Consider the following 25,838-nt stretch of genomic DNA (forward strand, 5'->3'; position numbering starts at 1 on the left):
TGCTCTTGAGAGAAGCCACTAGTGAAACCTATGGCCCCCGAGTCTATTCTCATCATATCAATCTCCATCACTTTAATCTTGTTTTGCTTTTTACTTTGCCTTTACTTTTCACTTTGCATCTTTATACCAAAAATACCAAAAATATTATATCTATCAGATCTCACTCTCGTAAGTGACCGTGAAGGGATTGACAACCCCTAATCGCGTTGGTTGCGAGTAGCTATCATTTTGTGCAGGTACGGGGACTTGAGCGTGGCCTCCTACTGGATTGATACCTTGGTTCTCAAAAATTGAGGGAAATAGTTACGCTACTCTGCTGCATCATCCCTTCCTCTACGGGGAAAACCAACGCAAGCTCAAGAGGTAGCATGGAGCTGGATGCCCCATCGCACCCGCACCACCCCAGATGGGTGCGGGCACGAGTGTCGCCGCACAGGGCCCCGGCGGGGCGCTACCCCACCATTCTCAGGACGGCATCATGGGCCTGGTGACATGGAGCATGGGGAACTTTGGCGAGGTCTTCGGGGCTACGGCCTCGGAAGCCTACATGCCCCCCATGATGAACCAGGAGTACACGCTGGAAGATGAACCCGGCTCATTCCTCGAGCCAGGCTGGGAAGAGGAGGCGTTAGGAGCTGAGGCCTTCCAGGAGCTGCCCAAGAGCCCCACCGACCACACCGTCGACAACAGCTATAGGGTACCACTATCTCCCAGGGGCAGGCTTACGCTAACCATGAATCGCAAGTGAACTAGGTCATAGTGCCAGGCGACGGTTCCGTTGCGGCGGTATCTGTCTCACCAGGAGAGGCTCACTAGGGGCTACATGGGAGGTGCCAGGAGCAAGGACCCTCCCCGCGTTGCACGGAGCAAGGCATCGCCCGGAGGTAGGCCCTCTGTCGGGGAGGTGCCGGTGAGCCTACCCTCGGCAGAGGACCCGTGGTTGCCGAGGGCGTCGCTGGCGTCCCCTTTGCCCCTTGGTGTCGTCCTGGTCTCCGGTCGTCACCAACGATGGTCGAGGGAGGCGCAAGGCGATATGAAGTAAGGCTCACGCCTGTGAAGGTCTCTGCTCGTGCCACTCTCATCTAATAATGAGTGAGGTTGTACATGCCCCGGAGTCTCAGGAGTGCCGCCCTTGGGCCTCGGGGGCTCCCTCCCACGTCCTAGTGGCAGCACTTAGCTCCGCTCTAGTGAGAAGACAAGAAGACTAGACTAGGCGCCGGACGCGGCCATTTGCTTTGGATCTCTTTTCTGTAACCCTGCCTTCTAGATTTGGATTTAAGTTGAAGTTGAATTTTCATTAATGCGCGCAGGGGGTTCCTTTTCTCGTTCAAGCGATTTCTTGCTATCTGGTCCTTGCCTTATTCCGGAGTCCGCGCCTGTTGCTTCCCCCTCGCGAGTGGGGCTGGGATGATGCACACGCGCCACGCGCATGTCGCGCCATGACTAGCGCTTGCTTATCACGCTGCCCCCTCGGGCGACTCGACGAGTTCCTCAGGAGCTTCCTAGAAACTCACAAATTCACGAGCCGGTTTGGGGCTCGTCCAGGCTAAGGTAAACCGCAACAGCAACCTTGCCCCAGGATACGTGAGTTTAGGAAGACACATATTCAACTCGACCTAACAAGATAGAGGCAGTAGTAAATTTACATGAGGGGCTTCCCCTCCAAAAATGCTCTTACAACCTCAAGGGCTGCGCCCGAGCTTCTGTGTGCAGGACAAATAGCTGGGAAACACAGGATCAGTCAGACATGTTGCTTGCCGCGTCCCCTGGTTCGCCCTCAGACGCGTCGCTGGCATCGCTGCCACCATCGATGGCATCACCATCACGTCCACCAGCGCCGCCATCACCATCGTCGACCACGTCGCCCATGTCCGCCGCGACCACCACCCCATCGTCATCGGAAGTGAAGGCCCTGACCAGCGCGTCCACATTGTTTTCCACCAATCGCGATAGGTCACCCCGGATGGCCTCGGGTACGGGAGCTATGGCGGTGTCAAAATTGAAGTTGGTGTCTGTGTTCTGGAGATGGCTGAAGATGCGGGAGAACGCACTCCCAAGCAGGTCGCGACTCCTCTCTTCAACAAGTTAGCGAGCTCTCTCGGAATGACTGTCCAGGCGCATCACCACGTCGGTGAAGAAGCAGAGGTGGCTGGCGTATTCGTTCGTGTGGGGATGAGGAGCATTCTCATCGCAGATGTGGCCCAGGGCAATATTGGCTCTGTTCTTGAGGTCCTGGACCATGGGGGCGTGCACGCGCTCCAGCGTCCGAAGCTAAAGCACTTCCTCCCTGTTCTGCAGCGCGACGGACTCGGCGTCAGCGACCCGCTGCTGAAGAGGGAGCAGCTCGGCACGGGCGGAGGCCAGTTCGGCATGCGCCGAGACTAGGGCGGCTACGGCGGCCTCCTCCCATCACTCCACCTCGGTCAACCTGGACTTGAGGGCAGCAGTCCTACCAGCGGCCTCAGCTTCCATGAGCTTCAGCTTCAGGTCGTGCCTGTCCTCGAGATCTGTGCAAGCCTCAGCCACCCGGTGATCAACCTGCTCCTAGGACTTGGCCTCGCGCACGCCAACGGCCTCCTCCACTTGGGCGACTTGACGCTCCCTCGTCTCTAGTCTCTCAAACTCAAGGCTGCGCTCCATGGCTTCCAGCGTGAACGCTTCATCATGCTTCCGGATCTCTTCCTCTTCGACAGGCATCCCCCTCATAGACGCCAGGGTGGCTCTGCGCGCCTCCACTTGCTGCTCAAAGGAGGCGCTCCAGGCTTGGATCTCCCGTGTGCGTTTCTCTACGATCTCGCGGCGGCGATCAACTTCCCGAGCTTCTTCCAAGGCTCGGGAGCAGGCCTCGTGTGAGATCGCGAGGGACGCCTCGGACTTTGTGTTATCAAGCTCGCGCTGGTGGCGCCCGAGGTTGATGGCCAGCTTCAACTTGTGCCACTCCTCCACCAGCCAAAGACCCTCGGCCACTAGACGCGCATCCACATACACAAGCTCTTCACCAAGCCGGTTCATCGCGCCCATCACCTCCTGAAAGAGCTCGTGGCGCACGACGCTCCTTTCTTGCGCCGACTCGAGCATGCTGCTGACTCCGTCCTCCACTACGGGGACCATGGATGGGGCCCGAAGTGGCTCACCCCCTTTCAGCAGGGGGCTGGGGACTGGCACCCACCCAGTTGCAGGCCAGGCCTCGCAAGGAACCCGAATGAGTGAAGGCCCGCTGCTTGAAGAGGGGCCTAAGACCGAAGCCATCCAGCCGCCATCCATGACCAGGGGAGGAACCCTTGGTATGCTTGATGTATTCCAAGCAAGGCCGTGAAGGAGAGACGACGAAGGCATGAGCTCAAGACGCCTTGTCGATGGGCTGGCTTCCCCGGTTCATTCCACACCGTGAGCAGCGTGCGGGCTTGCAGTGCTCGAGTCTAGCAGGAGAAATGAGGCAAGAGGAGGCTGCTTCTCAGGAGGTCTTGCGGCCTTGGCGGAAGGGATCCTGAAGAGATATCGTCAGGAAGGGAAGCATCATGCGGAGAATCACCAAGATAAGGTACTTACTCGTCAACGGCGATGTACTTTCTCCGTTTTAATGGCCTAAAGGTGCCACTGCTTGGGGACCCCTTCCTCTTGTGGAGCTCTTTGAAGTCCACGCAAAGCCAACCGAAGTGCTGGACATGGCGGCCAACCCGAGGCGCAGCTGGGGAAGCTCTCAAAGGGGCAGCCTCAGGAGCGCCAAGCTGAGGGGAGCTGTCGAGCTCTGCCTCACTGCGATCTGCCGAGGTCTCAGGAGCCCTGGACTCGGGAGACGCGGGCTGCATCGCCCCCTCAACCGCCGCCCAGGGCGAGAATCACGAGTTCCCGAGGACGACGCCTTTGGAGCCCTGGGCGGCATCAGCACCTCGGTACCTACACCATCGGCCTCCAGCTATGCTCGCCCCCTGCATCCACACTCAGGGCGAGCCCGATGCCAGCAGCAAGGAGGGGATCCATGTCAACGGGGTTCTCATGGGGCCCCACTGGACCGACTGGGCCCAGCCCCCACTCATCGAAGTAGGGCATTAGCTCCGCAAATGTTGCCTTGTTCAAGCAGAGGTACAGAAGGCAACTCTTCCTCGGCATGTCGTCTGGTAACAGGACACCCGTCAGGACCTCGAGCACTGTTCGCCGCACCTCAAGGGGGAGCTCGGACTCCTGAAGTCTCATGTGGTCCTTGCTGTTGAGCAAGGCCCACATCGGTCGAGAGTGGCGCTGAAGCGGAGCGATTCGGCGCCGGACCAACTCCTTCACCACCATAGGCGCAGTCACATCAAGGTCCTTGAGACTCTTCAGCCTGAGCCAGACGGGGGCTAGACGCGAATCAGTGAGCCTTTGGTGGCACCAACCAGAGCTAGGAATGGCATGCGCTGACGGAGAAGAGAGCAGGGGGCTGAGCACTCCGACATCAAAATATACCCACCGTGTCTGAAACTCGCTCGTGGATGGTGGGAGCTCGAAGTCAATCCCCGTGTCGGTCGTCACTGCCACGGCCTGAAAGCTCAGGCATTCTGAGCTTTGGCAGGGATCAATCAGGTGCAGTGAGAAGAAGTAGTAGAGAAGGGCCACGGAAGGAGCAATGTGTGCCATGGCCTCGCAAACAAAGGCGAAGATGGCAAGAAGGGTCACGGATTGGGGATCAAGGTGCAGCATATGAATCTGATAATGGGAAAGCACTATGTTGAAGAAGGCAGAGAAAGGAGGAACCAGGCCATCCCAAAGGGCGTCGACGAAGAATGGGACCTCGGTGGCTGTTCGGTAGATACGGGCATGAGACACAGGCTAGGCCACCGTCCTTCCCCACTCATTGAAGCTGGAGGCGAGCATGGGACGCACCTTGTCCATGGCTTCTTGGTTGAGCACCAGCGACCTGCCAACGGCAGGCTCAGCGACCGGGCGTAGCCCGGCGGAGGACAGGGGACTCTTCCTTTCTTCGACTAGTTCGATGCCATGGCAATGGGAGGATTGAGCTCAGATCGGATCGGGGGAGAGGCTGAGCTTCGAGGAAGCGGAATAATTGGTGAGTGTGCAGCAACAACGGGAGGGAAACCGTGTAGAACGTGGTGGCCGCCTAGCCAGGCGGGTATCAAGGCAGCATGGGGAAGCGGAGACACCCACGACCAATCAACCACCATGCATCGACCAAAGCGGCAAGCTATTGGGGCCCGCGGCGCTCCGTGCTTGCCCTTTGGCTTCGCCTCGAAGCCAAGCCCGAGAGCGCCTTGTGACCGAGGGCTACTGTCAGTGTTCTGGGAACGGGGGTCCCCAGACTTGCCTGCCTATGGCCCATGACATGGCTCTGCAAGCGGGCCCCTACAGCCCATCTTCACCAACAAGAATTCAAGACCCTCGCGAGGTGCCAAGCCTCGCGAGGCAGATGACACAAGACCTCCTCAGGAGTGGCCTCACCAGGCTAGCTCGCGAGGGGCGGAGAGATCAAGGCAAGACAAACCTCTCGAGGTTCCAATGACGTGAGCCATGATGATCGAGACCAGGCGGGTGCCAGGCGGGCGCCAGCACACACAGTGTCCTTGTTTCCTCTTTGGTGCTAAGGAGGCAAGCATAGACGAAGAGTACCGAGGCGTCAAGCAAATGTTTCCATATTGGTGCAACGAGACCAATACCAGCAGGACAGCAGGATGGAGGTCACTATGGAGCCCAAGACGGCGTCACCACCAGAGCCTTTGGCAGGCGAAGACCACCTTTTGTCAAGATAAGTTGTACTAGCTGCCCGCTTTCAAATTGGCCGTTGTTGGCGCCCTTCTTGCTCAATATTTGGGGAGAGGACCAGGGCCTCTATAAATAGGATTAGCCACCACAGTAGTGGAGGGGGCGGATCGACCTCATCTTAGATCTGAGCCATTCCATCCTTAGCCACACACCCACCAAACACAAGAACGCCTCTCCTTAGGAGGCTGTTCTTCCCCTTGTACTGTTGATCATCAGCCCAAGAGGCAATCCACCACACCACACTGGAGTAGGGTATTACACCACAACGGTGGCCCGAACCAGTATAAATCTTGTGTCTCTTGTGTTGCGAGTTCGTCGAGCTAGCCTTTGAGATCGCGAAGTGCTTGAGGGCGTGATCGGTGAGGGAGAGATCTTCGCGTGCACCCCTATGTTCGAACCTTAATGGTTTTGCCGGAGCCCGAAATCTGACAACTGTTTTTCATGGTGTGGTGCCTGATAAGTCGGCATACCCGATTGGTAAAATAGCTCTAGAGGTTGCTTTTGGAGATGAGTATGATTCTAGATCTGAGGCGTTGACCTTTGAAGTGGTTAAGATCAAGAGCCCTTATCATGCTCTATTTGGGCGGCCGGCTTATGCTAAGTTTATGGCAAGGCCTTGGGTCACAAGGGCACTATCACAGTGCACGGGAGTCGCAAGATAGCCTTGGAATGTGAAGGTCACGCTGCTTATGCTGAGTCTGTCTGTGCAACAGAGGAATTGAAGTTTTATAAAGACAATGTTGACCCGGCAGATATGACATCTTTGAAAAAGCCAACTACGGAGCACGATCTGGTCTTGAAGTTTAAGTCGGCAGATGACACTAAGCTAGTTCATTTTGTTCCTGGCGATTCATCCAAGCAGTTCGACATCAGTGCTAATCTGGATCCGAAATAGGAAAGCGCGCTCATCGAGTTCATCCGTGAGAACCAGGACATCTTTGCATGGAAACCTTCTGTCATGCCAGGTGTGCCGAGGGAACTCGCTGAGCATGCTCTTAATATTGATCCAAAGTTTAACCCAGTCAAGCAATTTTTTCGTCGTTCTAATGAAGAGAGGCATAAGGCCATTGGTGAAGAAGTGGCCCGGCTCACGGTGGCTGGATTCATTGTTGAAGTTTTTCATCCTGAGTGGTTGGCTAACCCGGTGTTAATTAGTACTTAACAAGAATGGCACTTGGTGTATGTGTGTGGATTACACAGATTTAAACAAGGGTTGTCCGGCTGATCCTTTTGCTCTCCCCGTATTGCTCAGATTATTGATACTACATCGGGTTGTGAGTGTTTGAGTTTTTTGGACGCTTATTCTGGTTATCATCAGATCAAGATGGCAGATAAGGACCAGGAGAAGAGAACTTTCATTTCTCCTTTTGGAGCTTTCTGTTATGTGTCTATGCCTTTTGGGCTCAAAAGCGCCCAGGCGACTTAACAGCGGTGTGTGCAAGATTGCCTTCATAATCAGATCGGGCGTAATGTTCATGCTTATGTGGATGACATTGTGGTGAAGTACGGGAAAAAGGAGACCCCGATTGATGATTTGAAGGAGACGTTTGACAATCTCCTCGTTTATAAGATGATGCTTAACCCGACCAAGTGTGTTTTTGGTGTGCTAGCAGGCAAGCTTTTGGGTTTTCTGGTTTCGAAACGAGGTATAGAAGCTAACCCGGAGAAGATAAAGGCTATCACCTCTCTAGCTAAACCAGTGTGTATCAATGATGTCCAGCGTTTGGCGGGTCATATTGCGGCCTTAAGCTAGTTCATAAGCCGGTTGGGTGAGAAGGTTATCCCTCTTTACCAGATGATGAAGAAGACAGATCACTTTGTTTGGAGTGATGCTGCTAATCAAGCGTTTGAGGACTTGAAGAAACACTTGGCTGAGCCGCCCATTCTTGCTGCTCCCATTGATAAAGAGCCTTTGTTGTTATATGTGGCTGCCAATAGCCGAGCTATTAGTGTAGCCATTGTGGTGGAAAGGAAGGAGCCAGGCAAGGAGTACCCATTTCAATGGCCGGTTTACTACATCAGTGAGGTACTTATTTTGTCCAAGATGAGGTATCCACATTGGCAAAAGCTCGTATATGGTGTATTCATGGCTAGTCGAAAGCTCAAGCAATATTTTCTAGGTCATCCCATCACTGTGGTGAGTTCTGCCCCTTTAGGGCATATCATTCAAAACAGAGAGGCAATAGGTCGGGTAGCCAAGTGGTCCATTGAGCTTGGACCCATGGTTTGAAGTATGTTCCTCGCACGGCTATCAAGTCGCAAGCACTTGTGGATTTTATCAATGATTGGATAGAGTTGCAGATGCCTGAGGAAAATCTGGATAACACATATTGGACTATTCACTTTGATGAATCCAGACAGTTAGAAGGCTCGGGGGCTGGAGTTGTCTTGACTTCCCCACGAGGTGTAAAATTTTCTTATGTCCTCAGGTTGATGTTCCCTTGTACTAACAATGCAGCTGAGTATGATGCCTTGCTCCACGGTCTTCGGATGGCTAAGGAGATGAACTTAAGCCGAGTGAGGTGCTTCGGCGACTCAGATCTGGTAGCTCAGCAAGTTTCTGCACTTGGGATTCTAAGGATCCACTCATGGCGGCTTATCGTCAAGAGGTTGATGCTATTGCTGGGCATTTCAAGGGTTATCAGGTTGAACATGTTGATCGCAGGAAAAATGAGGCGACTGATGCTTTAAGTCGGCTAGGATATCAGCGTAAGCTGGTGCCACCTAATACTTTCCTGGACATTCTGCATAACCCTTCTGTCAAATTGCCTACAGAAGAGGATCTCACTATTCCTGGCCCGGAAGCACAATTGGTAGCGGCTCTTCATGCTATCCCTGACTGGATGGTTCCATATTTGGTTTATATGACCCAGGGCGAGTTACCTGAGGATGAAACTTTGGCCAGGCAGATAACCCGGCAGTCTAAGTCAATGACTCCTCAAGAAGGCTGTGAGATTCTGCGAGAGATTCATGAAGGAGATTGTGGTCATCACGCCGGCTCTAAGTCTCTCGTAGCCAAAGTTTTCCATCATGGATTTTATTGGCTGACGGCTCACGCTGATGCTGAGGATCTAGTCAGTAAATGTGATAGTTGTCAGAAGTTTTCACATCGAGCTCCTGTGCCGGCTCAAGAATTGAGGATGATTCCAATTGCTTGGCCTCTTGCAGTCTGGGGGCTTGATATGGTTGGGCCTTTCAAAAGGTCCAAATATAAAAGACCCACCTTTTGGTGGTAGTTGACAAGTGTACAAAGTGGGTTGAAGCAGAGCCAATTAGTAAGTGTGACGCGGCGACGGCGGTTCAGTTCATCAAAAAGGTGATTTTTTTGTTTTGGCTTTCCTCATAGCATTATCACTGATAATGGCACTAATTTATCCAAAGGTGCTATGAAAGAATTTTTTTCAATGTGAGCATATCCGGCTTGACGTATCATCAGTGGCTCACCCCCAGGCTTATCCAGGATCAAACTGATATGCACAAGTTATCCCCACCTTGGGAAGGACCCTTTGTGGTCAGCAAAAATCTGAATAACAGATCATACTACCTTATTGATGTTTGAGACCACAAGGACTCACACACGTCGGAGGAGGAGACCTACCGGCCATACTCATCTTCGGCCTTACTACACCTGAAGCCATTGGCTCTTGTGATGTACATATTTTGACAATGTATATATTATAAAGAGTATAATAAAGCTGACATCCCTGATAAATCAGAGCTTGTGTCGTTTCATTTCTAAGAATAATGAGTCTTTATCACTGCAGATGGTCACTTGGGGGCTTCCTGCTCATGGAACATAGATGTGAATATCCCTCTTGAGCCGGCTTATACGCCACTCTTACAGATGGTCACTTGGGGGCTTCCCGCTCATTGAGCATAGCTGTGAATATCCCACTTGATCCGACCAATACGCCACACTAACAAACCACTTGGGGGCTTCCTGCTCATTGAGCATAGCTGTGAGAATCCCTCTTGGTCCGGCTTATACGCCGTACTTGCAAACCACTTGGGGGCTTCCTGCTCATTGAGCATAGCTATGAATGTCCCTCTTGGTCCGGCTTATACGCCGTGCTTGCAAAGCACTGGGGGGCTTCATGTTCAAACATAGGTGTATTCACCAAGGAGAACATATCGTTACTACCCTCGTGAGCTGGCTTGGAACACCAGGTGTATTCACCAAAACCTTTCGGGTTATCCTTTTTTGTAGAATCTACCACTCCACCCGGGTAATCCCGGAATGACAATATGAACTCTTGACAGTCAATATTACATATACCCTGAACTTGTCAACGTTAAACCGGCGGTCATGTGAGGCCAGATTCACAAAGTGTAAAAGGTTAACTCAGTGGCTTGGCGTCCCATGAAAGCCTTGGATCTTTAGGCTTGGAGGCCTATGGAAGCCTCGTTTTCTCGATTTGGATTTGTTATCTTGTTAGAGCATTTTTAGGATTCATATATTTACGCAATATTAACATATGGCTTTAGACAATTCAGGCTATGTAGCCTTCATCTCTATGGCTCATATTTGAGCATATTCGGAGTTTATTAACCCGCCATGATGGCAGACTATAAGTTGCCAGTATATGACAATTAAACATGGCATTATATGTTCAATTTTTTGGGTTGTCACCCTTACTACACTGGCATGATAAGCAGGCAGTGTGATCAAGTACCACCGGTATGATTTTATTAACAATTGTATAAAGATTGTGTTTCTACCGGCCCTGGTTATGGACTATTCCTCCCTAGCGGTCTAATACGGGATATTGTGACCCGCCCCACGGTAAACCGCCAGGGCAATTGTGATATGTTTGTGTGCAGGGTATTGCTAAATCTGATCTGCATAAATTGACACTATCATAAGCATAAAGTGGTAGTTTTTCAACTGGCGGATCAGCAGTTTGCGCAAAACAAACACGTGCACGATGGCACGGCAGATCAAAGTTTCACTAGCCTATTACATGACTCAGCGAGACAAAAATATCAAGTATTTTTTAGAAGATCAAATATTTGAACGGCCCAACGGATCAATCTTCTTATCCTTGATGACTTGAAGCTTCTGGATCATCCCTCTCCGGTTCTTCGTCCTCCTCCGCCGTCTGGAAGTTCGGTGATGACCAATCAATGCCACACAAGGCTTGGAATTCAGCTTCATCATCTATAAGGTCGGACAGATCAACTTCAGGGGCGAAAGTATGCTTACGGATTGGGGGAGTCAGATCCATCACTTTATAAGCCGACGTGGGCATCTTTTGATTCTGTATCATAAGCCGGCTGATATTTTGATAGATTTGTTTCATCAGCAATCAGAGTCGCCAAAGGACGTATTTCCTTCACACGGGCAGCGAAGTCCTTTTGGTCAAATGAAGTGCCATCTTGTTTCAATCTTGGATATCCAATAGCCATGTCGGCCGAGTCTAGCTCTGGTAACCATGCCTTATCCCGGCTCAAGGCCGTCACGGCCCCGGATCTTGCGGATGATCGCTTTATCTCTTTAATCCTAGCAGGCATAACAGGAAGTTTCTTCAAGACGTCATTCAACAGAGTGGGGGCCTGATTAGTTGGAGAAATCATGGCCAACGTGCGCTGAGTCCCGGTATATAGTTGTTCAACAAGCGTATATACGGCTTTAAGCTTCACCAGCATGTCTTGACCATGATTGCTGCCCCTGGGACCTGTATAACAATTATGGATTGATCAGAGACAGTTTGTAACATTAAATATAAGAATCAATTTTACGCTGGCAAAGCTACTCACCAAAGATAGCAGAAACCATCTGGGATATACGGTGTTTTAAACCGGTCAGCTTAGTGGTCACCTCTTGAAGAGCAGATTCCGCCTTTTTAGCCCGCTGTATCGGCGCAGTTCTCTCTTCAGCCCGGGCGGTTCTTTTAGTATCAAAGTTGGTCTTCAGTTTTTCTGTTTCAATCAAACTAAATTGGAATTTTGAGTCGGCCTTCCGGGTCTCAGATTCTTGATGCTCCAACCGGGTTTTTGTTCAGCCAATTGCGGTTGAAGTTGAGCAGTGGCATCTTGTACATGCAAAGATTTGCAACCATATTCATATTCAGGTTACAGTAATAAAGTCCCAAGCCTTTTGCAAGCAACAACACTTGGCACTTGGGGGCTAATGCGTACCAAAAAATTCTTCATACAACGGCTTATAATGAATAAGTCCCAAGCACTTTGCAAGCAAGAGTACTTGGCACTTGGGGGCTAATGCATATTGCTCGTGTTTCATTACTACTTTATGATGACCTGGTTGTACCACAAACGACCACAACCGGCTCATGGGGGCTACACAAGTGAAAGACGGCGTTTTGAAGGATTTTTTTTATCAAAGATGCTTTTATACTCATCGCTATTTTAAGTCTATAGCATATTCTATTCTATTATACACAATAGACTTGGGGGATGACAGAATGTGCGTAATTTATTAAGCCGGAATTCATACCTCATATTTCTGGTGCATCTGTTTCACCATGTCAATCTCAAGATCGCGGCTGGTATGAACTTGGTTGAGATAACCAGAGAGTACTTCACTGACGCTTAGTTGAGACTTGAGAGTAATCAACAATGTCAAATATCACTTTTCACCTTTCAATGAACTCCTCTTTGGCGGAGGGCTTGGCCAAGACAGTAGGTTGTCCCGATTCTTTGAAGCCGGTGCCAGTGATCACAACATCGTCGGCATGTGTTCCTGACGATTTAATTGGGCTTGATGATTCAGTGTTCAAAGGATTGAGGTTTGTATGGTCACTGTAGAGGTCAGGAATTTCTGGTGGATCATCATGGATAGGCTCTTGGGGTTGCGGCACGAAGGTGTCAGATGCTGGAATTTGCTATTCCGATTCATTGACCTCGGGGTCTTCAGCCGGCTTCATCACCTTTCCTTCTTGCTAGGCTTTGCTTATCCACTGCACGGGTTATGAAAGGCCAGTACAAGTATAAGAGCATAAGGAGGTATAGAATAAAAAGTAATTGTTGTTACCCAGGGGCAGTTTTGAAAGCCAACAGCGGGGTCTATGATGAGTCGCCGGAGGAAGAGCGAGAAGTCTCCTGATAGTTTGAATCAGAAGAATTAAGTGGCTGGTGAATGAGACCCGCCAGTGGATAAAAAGAGTTTAAATTTGGAAGGACCTCGTTTCGACGTTTCCGCGGAGCTGGAGTATATGGTAAGCCAGAGGATAACTCTTCACCTCCGCTGGTCCGAGTTTGTCACCGGTTCTCATGCTGCTATTGCTTCAAAATAAAGTGAGGATCCAAATGAGCTAAGGGGTGTGAAAATCTTACTTTCCGGGTTACCCGTCAAATTTTCTGTCTTGGCAAAGGCTCTGAGTCGGAGGAAATAATAGTTACCTCTTCTTCGACCGCTTGACTGGCCCCCGTGTCATCCTGATGATAATCAGTGTCAATAACATGGTTGAAAAAGGAGCCAAGGGAATCAAGGGCTACCTCCAACTCATAACTGTCGTCCAGTCCAAGCATCTCGGAAGCAGTTAATTTCTTCTTATTCTTCTTGGTGGCTTTCTTGACGGCTTTCATTTTGGCCCTGGCTTTCTTGGCAGCTTCGTGGTCATACTCCTTGTTCCAAAAATCGGATTCAGCCTGTGAAAATTGTCAAAGTTGAGTCACTAGAACATTTGAATGATAAGATGAAGGAAGTGAATTAGAGACTCGCATCTGGTGGCAGGTTAAGTTTGCAAAAAGGATTCAGCCCCACTTTGCTACAGCTTCCCAGGCTTTCGTTCAGAAGGGTCTTTGTCATTTCATTGACTGCATCATCAATGAGGCACACGGAGCTGCGGCGTAGTGGATCTTTTGCACCACCCGTATAAGTGCACATTAAGCCGGACCGGCGGCTCAAGGGTATGATTCGCCAAGAAATCCAAGACCGAACCAAATCAATGCCGGTTAACCCAATTCCCAGCAGGGCCTTGACCTTTGCAATAGTGGGTGCAAGATTTGCACGTTCAGCAATGGTGAGCTTTTCGAGAAGATGATGCTTTAGCTCGAGCCGCTAGACACGATAACCCGATAGTGGATTTTTGTCAGCCAGAGAAGTATCTTTACAATAGAACCATGTTTGGTTCCAATCTTTGGGGTGACTCGGCAGACGAGCATAGGGGAAGACGGCATCTCTTCTTCGTTGCATTGAGACCCCGCCAAGTTCTAAGCTGGGTCCGTTAGTAAACTCGTTTTGCCGGTTCAGATAAAAATATTCCCTGAAGAGTTCAACACTGGGTTCTTCTTGAAGGTACACTTCACAAAAAACTTGAAAATTGCAGATGTTTGACACGGAATTGGGTCCGATGTCTTGAGGATGGAGTTGAAATAAATGCAGAACGTCTCGGAAAAATTTGGAACCGGGCGGTGAGAAGCCCCGATTCATGTGATCAGTAAAAACAATGACCTCACCATCCTTTGGCGGAGGTCTTTCATCGCCTGGTTTGGGGGCGCGCCAAGGCATGATGATTTTTGCTGGTAAATAGCCGATTTTGACAAAATCTTTGAGTGTGTCTTCAGTAACAATAGAGGGAACCCAATTACATGAAGTGTCTGTCTTCGACATTGTGAAGGAAGAAGCCTAAAAGAAAGAAAATTTGCCAGTTTAAATTGATTTGTTAAAGCCGGAGGTAAACACTGCAGTATATATTCAGATTGGCAGCTTAAAGAGGCCTAATGACATATGACTAGGTATAACTAGTGATGTAAGCCGCCATGACCATAATGGTATTTAAGATCTATCAAGAGTAAAATCTACTAAGTGTTGGATAATAGGTTTTATAGACTGGAGCAGCTAATTTTGATCTAACATTGTGTGAAAAAAGAAAGTAAATCAAAGCCTAAATGTCGCAGCAATGGAGGAACTAGCATATTGGCAAGATTTCTGCATCTAAGAAGTTCCGCATATTTCAAAGGTTGTTTTGGATTGAAGAAAGGATCAAACTGAGGTATGATAAAGAACAAAGACGAACTCCGAAGAACTTTAGAAAACCCTAATGGAGATCTACAACGGAGAAAGGAGAAGTACTTACTGGATCCACTAAGCAATGGAGAGGTGCCGTAGTTTCTCTGGTCTCATTCAGGTTGATGCAGTGGCCTGGGTCGAGGAAGCAGACAAGCTCGGCGGCGGCAGTGCTCAGGCGTGCAGATGCGTTACAAAGAGAGGGAGGTTGAAGACAAGAAGGAAAAGGGGAAAATGAAAAGGCTGACTGACCCTATTTATAAGGAAAGTGGTAACAGGCAGATGCAGAAATCGAGGAGGCCAAAGAATGATTATCCAGCCACTCGGACGCCTCAATCTTCGGGATGGTTATTAAAGATAAAGGATTTATTAAGATATGCTGGATATTGTGCAAAAATAATGACAGATGACGACATGGTGGGTTTCCGTAATTCCAGGAGATGACGTCATGGTGGGTTACAATATCTTGCAAGAACAAATGAAGAATAATTTTTTCTAAGTGTGGAAGATTGACATGAACAAGTTCAAATCAACCTAGGGCCTAATGTTGGGGATATGACTATTGGGTATGACCCGCCCAGGAGGGGCTGGGTTATCCCAATGGCGATCCATCAAGACCAAGCCCATGAAGATGTTGAAGATGGCGGTTCATGAAGCAGACTTGTTAAAGGGCCCGAAGCCCAAAGGCGGCTTAAACCCCATAAGTGCAAACCACCATATATGTATAACTTGTATTGTAAGGCAAGGGTAATTAGTCACCAGGCCAGACATGTTGTTTATGAGCCGGCCAGGACTCTATAAGCCGCTGGGTGTTAACCTATTTATATAAAGGGACGACCCGGTGGCGGCTTTGGGCAAGAGACAACAGATCGAAAGCTAGGTCAAGCGTATTCGCTCCCAAAGATTACTAAGGTGTGATCATGTTTCGCTTGTGAGAGAGGTTTAGTCAACAGGTCTGCCACATTCAGATCCATATGTATTTTGCAAATTTCTATGTCTACAATGCTCTGCATAGAGCTACTCTAGCTAAATGCTCCGACTTTCAATATGTATCCAGATCGAGACTCAGAGTCATCCCAATTGGTGTCAAAGCTTGCATCGAAATAACTCTTTACGACAAACTCTTTATCACCTCCATAACCGGGAAATATTTCCTTAGTCCTCTAAGGATAATTTTGACCACTGTCCAGTGATCTACTCCTAGATCACTATTGTACTCCCTTGCCAAACTCATGGCAAGGTATACAATAGGTCTGGTACACAACATGGCATACTTTATAGAACCTATGGCCGAGGCATAGGGAATGACTTTCATTCTCTCTCTATCTTCTGCCGTGGTCTGGCTTTGAGTCTTACTCAACATCACACCTTGCAACACAGGCAAGAACCCTTTCTTTAACTAATCCATTTTGAACTTCTTCAAAATCATGTCAAGGTATGTGCTTTGTGAAAGTCTTATTAAGCGTCTCGATCTATCCCTATAGATCTTGATGCCCAATATATAAGTAGCTTCACCGAGGTCTTTCATTGATTTTTTATTCAAGTCTCGTTTTATGCTATCCAGAAATTCTATATCATTTCCAAATGCTACAGAGCTCCCACTCACTTTCTTGTAAAACCATATGCTTTGATCACCTTATCAAAGCATATATTCCAACTCTGAGATGCTTGCACCAGTCCATAGATGGATCGCTGGAGTTTGCATACTTTGTTAGCACCTTTAGGATCGATAAAACCTTCTGGTTGCATCATATACAACTCTCCTTTAAGAAATCCATTAAGGAATGCAATTTTTACATCCATTTGGCAGATCTCGTAAAATGTGGCAATTGCTAAGATGATTCGGACAGACTTAAGCATCACTACGAGTGAGAAAATCTCACCATAGTCACCACCTTGAACTTGTCAAAAACCTTTCGCGACAAGTCAAGCTTTGTAGATATTAACACTACCATCAACATTTGTCTTTCTCTTGATGATCCATTTATTATCAATGGCTTGCCGATCATCGGGCAAGTCCACCAAAGTCCACACTTTGTTCTCATACATGGATCCTATCTCAGATTCATGGCCTCAAGCCATTTATCGGAATCTGGGCTCATCATCGCTTCCTCATAGTTCGTTGGTTCGTCATGGTCTAGTAACATGACTTCCAGAATAGGGTTACCGTACCACTCTGGTGCGGAACGTGCTATGTTCGACCTACAAGTTCCAGTAAACTTGATCTAAAGTTTTATGATCATTATCATTAGCTTTCTCTATTTGGCGTAGGCATCACGGGAACGAATTTCTCTAAAGAGCTACTTTCCAATTCGAAAGAAGGTACAATTACCTCATTAAGTTCTACTTTCCTCCCGCTCACTTCTTTTGAGAAAAACTCCTTCTCTAGAAAGGATACATTCTTAGCAACAAATATCTTGCCTTCGGATCTGTCATAGAAGGTATACCCATCAGTTTCTTTTGGGTATCCTATGAATACGCACTTCTCTGATTTGGGTTCGAGGTTATCAGGCTGAAGCCTTTTCAGATAAGCATCGCAAGCCCAAACTTTAAGAAACGAAAGCTTAGGTTTCTTGCCAAACCACAGTTCTAACGGTGTCGTCTCAACGGATTTAGATGGTGCCCTATTTAAAGTGAATGCAGCTGTCTCTAATGCATAACCCCAAAATGATAGTGGTATATCAGTAAGAGACATCAGAGATCGCACCATATCTAATAAAGTACGGTTACGACATCTGGACACACCATTATGCTGTGGTGTTCCAGGTGGCCTGAGTTGTGAAACTATTCCACATTGTTTTAAGTGAAGGCCAAACTCATAACTCAAATATTCGCCTCTATGATCAGATCGTAGACACTTTATTTTCTTGTTATGGTGATTCTCCACTTCACTCTGAAATTCTTTGAACTTTTTAAATGTTTCAGACTTGTGTTTCATTAAGTAGATATACCCATATCTACTCAAATCATCTGTGAAGGTCAGAAAATAATGATACCCGCCACGAGCCTCAACACTCATCAGACCGCATACATCGGTATGTATTATTTCCAATAAGTTAGTGGCTCGCTCCATTGTTCCGGAGAACAGAGTTTTTGTCATCTTTCCCATGAGGCATGGTTTGCAAGCAGCAAATGATTCATAATCAAGTGATTCCAAAAGTCCATCTGCATGGAGTTTCTTCATGCGCTTTACACCAATATGACCTAAACGATAGTGCCACAAGTATGTTGCACTATCATTACCAACTTTGCATCTTTTGGCATCAATATTATGAATATGTGTATCACTATGATCGAGATTCAATAAACCATTTATATTGATTGTATGACCGTAGAAGGTTTTATTCATGTAAACTGAACAACAATTATTCTCTGACTTACATGAATAATCATATCACAATAAACATGATCCAATCATATTCATGCTCAATGCAAACACCAAATAACATTTATTTAGGTCCAACACTAACCCCGAAGGTAGAGGGAGTGTGTGATGGTGATCTTATCAACCTTGGAATCACTTCCAACACACATCGTCACCTTGCCCTTAACTAGTCTCTGTTCATTTCGCAACTCCTGTTTTGAGTTACTAATCTTAGCAACTGAGCCAATATCAAATACCCTGGGCTTACTATGAACACTAGTTAAGTACACATCAATAACATGTATATCAAATACACTTTTGTTCATATTGCTATCGTTCTTATCCGCCATGTATTTGGGGTAGTTCCGCTTCCAGTGACCATTTCCTTTCCAACAGAAGCACTAAGTTTTAGGTTTGGGTCTTGCTTTGGGATTCTTCACGGGCGTGGCAACTCGCTTGCCATTCTTCTTGGAGTTCCATTTCTTTCCCTTGCCCTTTTCTTGAAACTAGTGGTCTTGTTAACCATCAACAGTTGATGCTATTTCTTGATTTCTACCTTTGCCGATTTCAGCATCACGAAGAGCTTTGGGAATCATTTTCGTCATCCCTTGCATATTATAGTTCATCACGAAGTTCTAGTAGGTTGGTGATAGTGACTAGAGAACTCTGTCAATCACTATCTTATCTGGAAGATTAACTTCCAGTTGATTCAAGTGATTGTAGTACCCAGACATTCTGAGCACATGCTCACTAGTTGAGCTATTCTCCTCCATCTTGTAGGCAAAGTACTTGTCAGAGGTCTCATACCTATTAACATGGGCATGAGTCTGAAATACCAATTTCAGCTTTTGGAGCATATAAGGCATTCAAAACATTTTTGAAGTCTCGGTTCTAAGCTGTAAAGCATGGTGCAGTAATGTGACGCCCCTGATTCAATCGTACACTAATCATGCACGCAAATGTGTACGATCAAGATCAGGGACCCACGGGAAGATATCACAACACAACTCTACAAATAAAATAAGTCATACAAGCATCATAATACAAGCCAGGGGCCTCGAGGGCTCGAATACAAGTGCTCGATCATAGACGAGTCAGCGGAAGCAACAATATCTGAGTACAGACATAAGTTAAACAAGTTGCCATAAGATGGCTAGCACAAACTGGGATACAGATCGAAAGAGGCGCATGCCTCCTGCCTGGGATCCTCCTAACTACTCCTGGTCGTCGTCGTCAGCCTGCACGTAGTAGTAGGCACCTCCAATGTAGTAGTCGTCGTCGACGCTGGCTCCTGGCTCCTGGACTCCAGCATCTGGTTGCGACAACCAGAAAGAAAGGAAAGGGGAAAAAGGGGGGAGAAAGCAACCGTGAGTACTCATCCAAAGTACTCGCAAGCAAGGAACTACACTACATATGCATGGGTATATGTGTAAGGAGGCCATATCGGTGGACTGAACTGCAGAATGCCAGAATAAGAGGGGGATAGCTAATCCTGTCGAAGACTACGCTTCTGGCAGCCTCCGTCTTGCAGCATGTAGAAGAGAGTAGATTGAAGTCCTCCAAGTAGCATCTCCAAGTAGCATCTCCAAGTAGCATTGCATAGCATAAACCTACCCGGTGATCCTCTCCTCGTTGCCCTGCGAAAAAGCGATCACCGGGTTGTCTGTGGAACTTGGAAGGGTGTATTTTATTAAGTATCCGGTTCTAGTTGTCATAAGGTCAAGGTACAACTCCAAGTCGTCCTGTTACCGAAGATCACGGCTATTCGAATAGATTAACTTCCCTGCAGGGGTGCACCACATAACCCAACACGCTTGATCCCATTTGGCCGGACACACTTTCCTGGGTCATGCCCGGCCGCGGAAGATCAACACGTCGCAGCCCCACCTAGGCAAAACAGAGAGGCCAGCACGCCGGTCTAAACCTAAGCGCACAGGGGTCTGGGCCCATCGCCCATAGCACACCTGCACGTTGCGTGGGCGGCCGGAAGCAGAACTAGCCCCCTTAATACAAGAGCAGGCTTACGTTCCAATCCGGCGCGCGCCGCTCCGTCGCTGACGTCTGAAGTGCTTCGGCTGATACCACGACGTCGGGATACCCATAACTACTCCCACGTAGATGGTTAGTGTGTATAGGCTCGTAGCCAGACTCAGATCAAATACCAAGATCTCGTTAAGCGTGTTAAGTATCCGCGAATGCCGAACAAGGCCAGGCCCACCTGTCTCCTAGGTGGTCTCAACCTGCCCTATCGCTCCGCCACAAAGTAACAGTTGGGGACCGTCGGGAACCCAGGCCCACCTCTCCCGGGATGGAGCCACCTGCCCCTTCAGCCCCCAACTCCGAACAGTATCACAGGTAATGTAACAGTGTAAAGTATATAGTATATGCCCGTGATCACCTCCTGAAGTGATCACAGCCCAGTAGTATAGCATGGCAGACGGACAAGAGTGTAGGGCCACTGATGGAACACTAGCATCCTATACTAAGCATTTAGGATTGCGGGTAAGGTATCAATGACTGTAGCAGCAATGATAGGCTATGCATCAGAATAGGATTAATGGAAAGCAGTAACATGCTACGCTACTCTAATGCAAGCAGTATAGAGAAGAGTAGGCGATATCTGGTGATCAAAGGGGGGGCTTGCCTGGTTGCTCTGGCAAGAGAGAGGGGTCGTCAACTCCGTAGTCGAACTGGCAGCAGCAGCGGTCTCGGAGTCTACCGGAAAGGAGTAACGGAGGGGGAACACAATAAATAACAGAGCAATAAAATGTAACACAAAGCAACACACGGCAATACGTTGTGCTAGGGGTGTCCTAACGTAGGGATAGGCGATACCGGTGAAGGGGGAAACATCCGGGAAAGTATCCCCAGTGTTTCGCGTTTTCGGACAAACGAACCGGAGGTGAAATGTTGCAGGTTCACTATGCTAGGGACGCGTGGCGGACGAACAGGCTGCGTATCTGGATTCGTCTCGTCGTTCTGAGCAACTTTCATGTACAAAGTATTTTCATCCGAGTTACGGATTAAAAGATATGATTTTCTAAAGATTTAAATCATTTTCTGATTTTAATTATATATTTAAGTCCAACATTATCCAAAACAGTGTGTGGTGACGTAGGCATGACATCAGAGTGATGTCAGCAGGTCAACTGGTCGGTTGACCAGTCAAACCAGACAGGTGGGTCCAGTGGGACCCACATGTCATTGTCAGGGGCATTAACAGGGGGTTTAGACTAACTAAACAGGTTAATTAGAGGGGGGACCCAGCAGTTAGTGAGAGATTAGGGTTTTAATTAGCTAACTATTTAGTTAACCAATTATTCTTTTTATTTATTTCGTTTATTGAAGTGGGGCCTACAGGTCAGTGAGATAGGGGCGGCCCAGTCAGCAGTTGACCCAGTCAACAGGTCAACAGGGGGCCCTGGGCCCACCAGTCAGCGGCCCAGGTTGTGGGACCCGCAGTGCCAGGTCAGCAGGGCCGGCCCTCGCCGCCGGCGACCAAAAGCACGGCGCAGACCCGCCGGAGTTCGCCGGAAATTGCGCACAGGGCACGGATCCGCGCACGCCTGGGCTCGTTCGAACGAGCGCGCAGAGGCGCATCTAGTGGGGGCGGTGGCGTGGCCGGAGGAGGGCTGCAGCGTCACCGGTGACGAGCGGGGAGGCGCAGGTGAGGGGCGCAGCCGGCGCGAGCGGTGCCCGGGGCGAGACCGTGGCCGGAGCGATGCGCTGCCCGCGGTGAAGCGGCGATCAGGGGACGTGGCAGGGGAGCCTAGTGGCGTGGAGCGTGCGACGGATGAGGCCACTGAGGGCGGGCGGCGCGAGCTACGGCACGGGCGTGCGAGTGCGACGAGCGGCCGGAGTGGGCGGGCACGACGTCGGTCGCGCGGACAAGGCCGTGGCGCACGGGGCAGAGGGAGGAGGAGGGCACGGCCCTCACCAGCGTTGGAGAGCAGAGGGGTCGGCGAGGCTCGTTGGAGCCGTCGAGGTGGAGGTGAGGCAGCGACGGTGGAGCGGCGCCGGGCGACGAGGTCCTCGGGCAGCAGCGCGTGGCGGCGCTGGGAGCGGCGCGCCGTCCAGATCGAGTCGAGCGAGGAGTCGAGGAAGGGGCTGTGGGGACGAGGCAGGGCGGCGGGGTCTGGCGACGGCGTGGAAGAAGACCAGTGAGGGAGGTCCGGCGAGGCGAGCTCCGGGCGCGGGGCGGCGTCGGGCGACCTCCTCCTCTCGATCCCGATCCAATCGGGGGAAGAGGGAGGGGGAGATATTTTCGGGGGAGTGCTGTCGGTGGCGGAGTGGGTCTCACCGGGTGGGGGAATAAGGAGAGGGAGTGGGCCGACCTGTAGGTTGGGCCGGGTGGGCCGGTCGGGCGGCCTGGTGGGTTGGCCCAGTTGGGGCCATGGCCCCAGGGGGGTTTGTTTTCTTTTTTTTTTCATTTCTTTTGTATTTTCTTTTCTGTTTTATTTCTAGTTTCTTTTAATCTTTAGTTTTTACAAAAATCACCACTGGTACCTAAAGTAGTATTTATAAACAAACTGCTGTCACATCAATTCTTAACCCATAATAAAATATTTTTAATATTTTATAAAATCCAATAGGTATTTGTTTAATTGTTTTCACTACTGTTTTAATTAGTTTAGAGCCCTTAAACATTTTATCAAGGTTTGGTTTCTCCATCGTATTTACACCTGATTTATCTGACCCACCTTGAACATTTTGGTTTCATTGTTTGAAAACTTTTATTATTTGCCTTTATTTTAAATTTGAATTTTATCAACAGTAACCGAGGTGACGTGGCATCATTAGCGGAGTTTCACTGTAGCTTAATTATCCGGGCGTCACAATTCTCCTCCACTACAAGAAATCTCGTCCCGAGATTTAAGAGGGGGTATAAGGGGGAAGGTCTGGTTACGAAATCCTAACGAATCTTCTCAGTCTTGGTTGCTCTTCTCGAAGAGGTCGACCCATTATATTGATGTCTTCCTTTCTCTGCTTCAGGTCATCATGATGAAGTCATCATCCTTTCTTCGGAAATTTCATCGTACTAACGAAAGATTAAGGGGGTATACCGAAGAACGGATCTCTGCAGGGTAGATTATTTGGTAGACAACAACGAGGAAGGTGGCGGAAAGTAACTCTCGAATTGAAATTCAAGACAATATCAAGAGCAAAGCAAGAAGGTGCAAAATAGAAGTTTCAAGCGCATAGGCAATCGTTCGTTGCCTGAAACAGAGTGTGAATGGGGTTCAGAGCAACGGGAATAAGCATTGCGTCTGATACCAGAATAGATCACTAGGAAGGTGGCTCGTGATCTTTCATACGAAGCCAAGCGTGAGGATTAGCTTTAGTAACAGGGGTGCAGGAGAGTCAGGTTTCGATCCTGTGGAACTGTGGGTTATGGGCCCACCATGTGGTTGAAAGTAGGAAGGGGGCCGACATTTTGCACGGTCATGATAGTAAGGTGTGTCAAAGGGTAGCCTGTCAGATATGTCGGCAACAACATCGATACCAAGGGCGAGGGACGAAGAGAACCATTTTCCTGCTCGTTGAACGAGGTGGGCCAATAGGCACAGTTCTCGTCCATCGGTGGTTACCGGAATGTTTTCAACAATAGTAACAGGGTCTTGCTGACAGAGTTGTACACCAAGGTGTTTACATAAGCAGGAGAACATTACTGCTTAGATCATATAGATCACTAGAAAGGTTAAACAAAACAATGGAAAGGAAAAGGTGATCATCAGATCAAATAGAACAATGGAATGGAAAATATGTTTATACACATATTTCAGGGGTATATCCTTCCCAAGGACAAGCAGAACATGATAACCATGACATGATATTAAGTAGAAAAGCCTCTAGGTGAGGGGAGAGAAATTTTCATGACATTATCCATACAGCGGTGTTTGGATAATTGAGCAAGAAACGTTTAGCATTGGGCTTCAAATGTTCTTGTTGAAACATCGGAGTACCATAGACATGCTTCGAGATAGAATTGACATGGTCTTCAGGTGAAGATCAAACTTTGGAAACACGAAGGATCCATCAGGAATAACTTGTAGAATAAGTCTTACAATTTCCCCATGGATGAACGGATAACCTTGCTGAAAAGGAATCTATAGTGATTGGTCCTCCAGCCGAGGGGGGGGGGTGCTAGGCATGACATCATGTTACCGGGTCATCAAAGGATCAACATCATAACTCTTGGAAAATGTCCCAACCATCATATCTGACCGAGATTCAGATCCGATTGGTGTCAGGATACCTCAGACTCAGGATGTCCGAGAAGAAAAGCTGCGGCACATATCGACGAAATGACATTGTAAGATTCTCGGGAAATGAACTATGGGAGCGGGTTCCTGAAACAATAGTTCATCATTAAACCAAGGAGAGGACAAGGAGGTGTCTGGTGAACTCAACGGCAATTCACCGATATTCCCAACAGATGGATTTCCACCATTAGGCGAACAAGGAGATAACATTTGTCAGATCAAATGATATAAGGAAGTATGCTCGAGGAAAACATACACAATTAAACATTGGTTGAAAGGTGCGCCCGAAATGTGGATTGGGTTGCACGACCAATGTCAGAATGGTGATTCAATTAGCGAAGGACTTAGAATGAACTATCGATCATTAACTTCAAAGCAATAGGGTTGCTAGAAGTGCATAATCCAAACAACACCGTTCACTTGTGGGTACCCCGGTTGGAATCAACACGAGGACCAAGAAAGAATGGTGATGGTGAGAAGTATCATTATAGCAAGAATTCTTAAGAGGTGGAGCAATCCTCACAACATTCTTAACATCAAAGATGGTAATACTCCGCGGTAGAATATAACATAAGTTGGATAGCAAGGAACTCAAGGTACAACACAATACAGGAACAAGTTTTGTGTTGGAGGGAATGCAATAATGTTGTCGCTGATAACACCAATCATCGAGGGCAAGGATGGTATTTCTCATCATGATTTCGATAGATATCTTGGAAGACCTCATAGGGTTGATGATGTTCACGACACATTTGTCGAGAGATTTCAAGATATAAACAATCAGCAACGACATCGAGTCAAAGAAATGATGAAGCGGAAGGTCATTGGAACCATGGGTAGGACACAAACTCGAAACCAAGCTTGTTGTTCAAGGCGAAATGATATGACGATGATGATCGACGTAAGGTTAGTTCATCGTCGAAAATTGTGCTTCGGGAAGAAGGACCGGGTAGCACAGTTAAAATTAGCTCGATAATGATATAGCCGATTAGGCTAGGAATGACTTGAAGGATTAATAAATTTGTAAGCAGTGATGGGTTCAAATACTTGTTGAATCGCAATGCGAACTCGATTCAGTTATCGGTGTCTTTGAGTGTATAATAACTCAGAGCCCGTGAAAAATTGGAATCAGTGGAAAGGTAGCACTTGATGAAGAACTCATAAGAAGTTATGCAGTTCCATGATAATCTTGAGATACCAGGGGGTAATACTCGACACAAGATCAAAGTAAAGATTGGACGGGTGTATTAATCCATAGAAGACAATTGTTTAAACTTGCCCGTGAAATGGGGTCAAAGAAGAACATATGGTCGAAACCACGATTGCAAAAGGCCGGATCCCAGATATAAGAACTTATACCAAGGAAAAAAATATAATTTAAGAGAAGCTTTAATGATAAGATCTACATCGTGTCCATGGGCATGAACACAAAGTTCAAGGTCGACTCCCACTTCTTCAATGCATAACCTTTCATTCCCTCTCGTATTTT

This window comes from Triticum dicoccoides, chromosome 2A (assembly GCF_002162155.2).
Source record: "Triticum dicoccoides isolate Atlit2015 ecotype Zavitan chromosome 2A, WEW_v2.0, whole genome shotgun sequence".
In the NCBI taxonomy this organism is placed as follows: Eukaryota; Viridiplantae; Streptophyta; class Magnoliopsida; order Poales; family Poaceae; genus Triticum; species Triticum dicoccoides.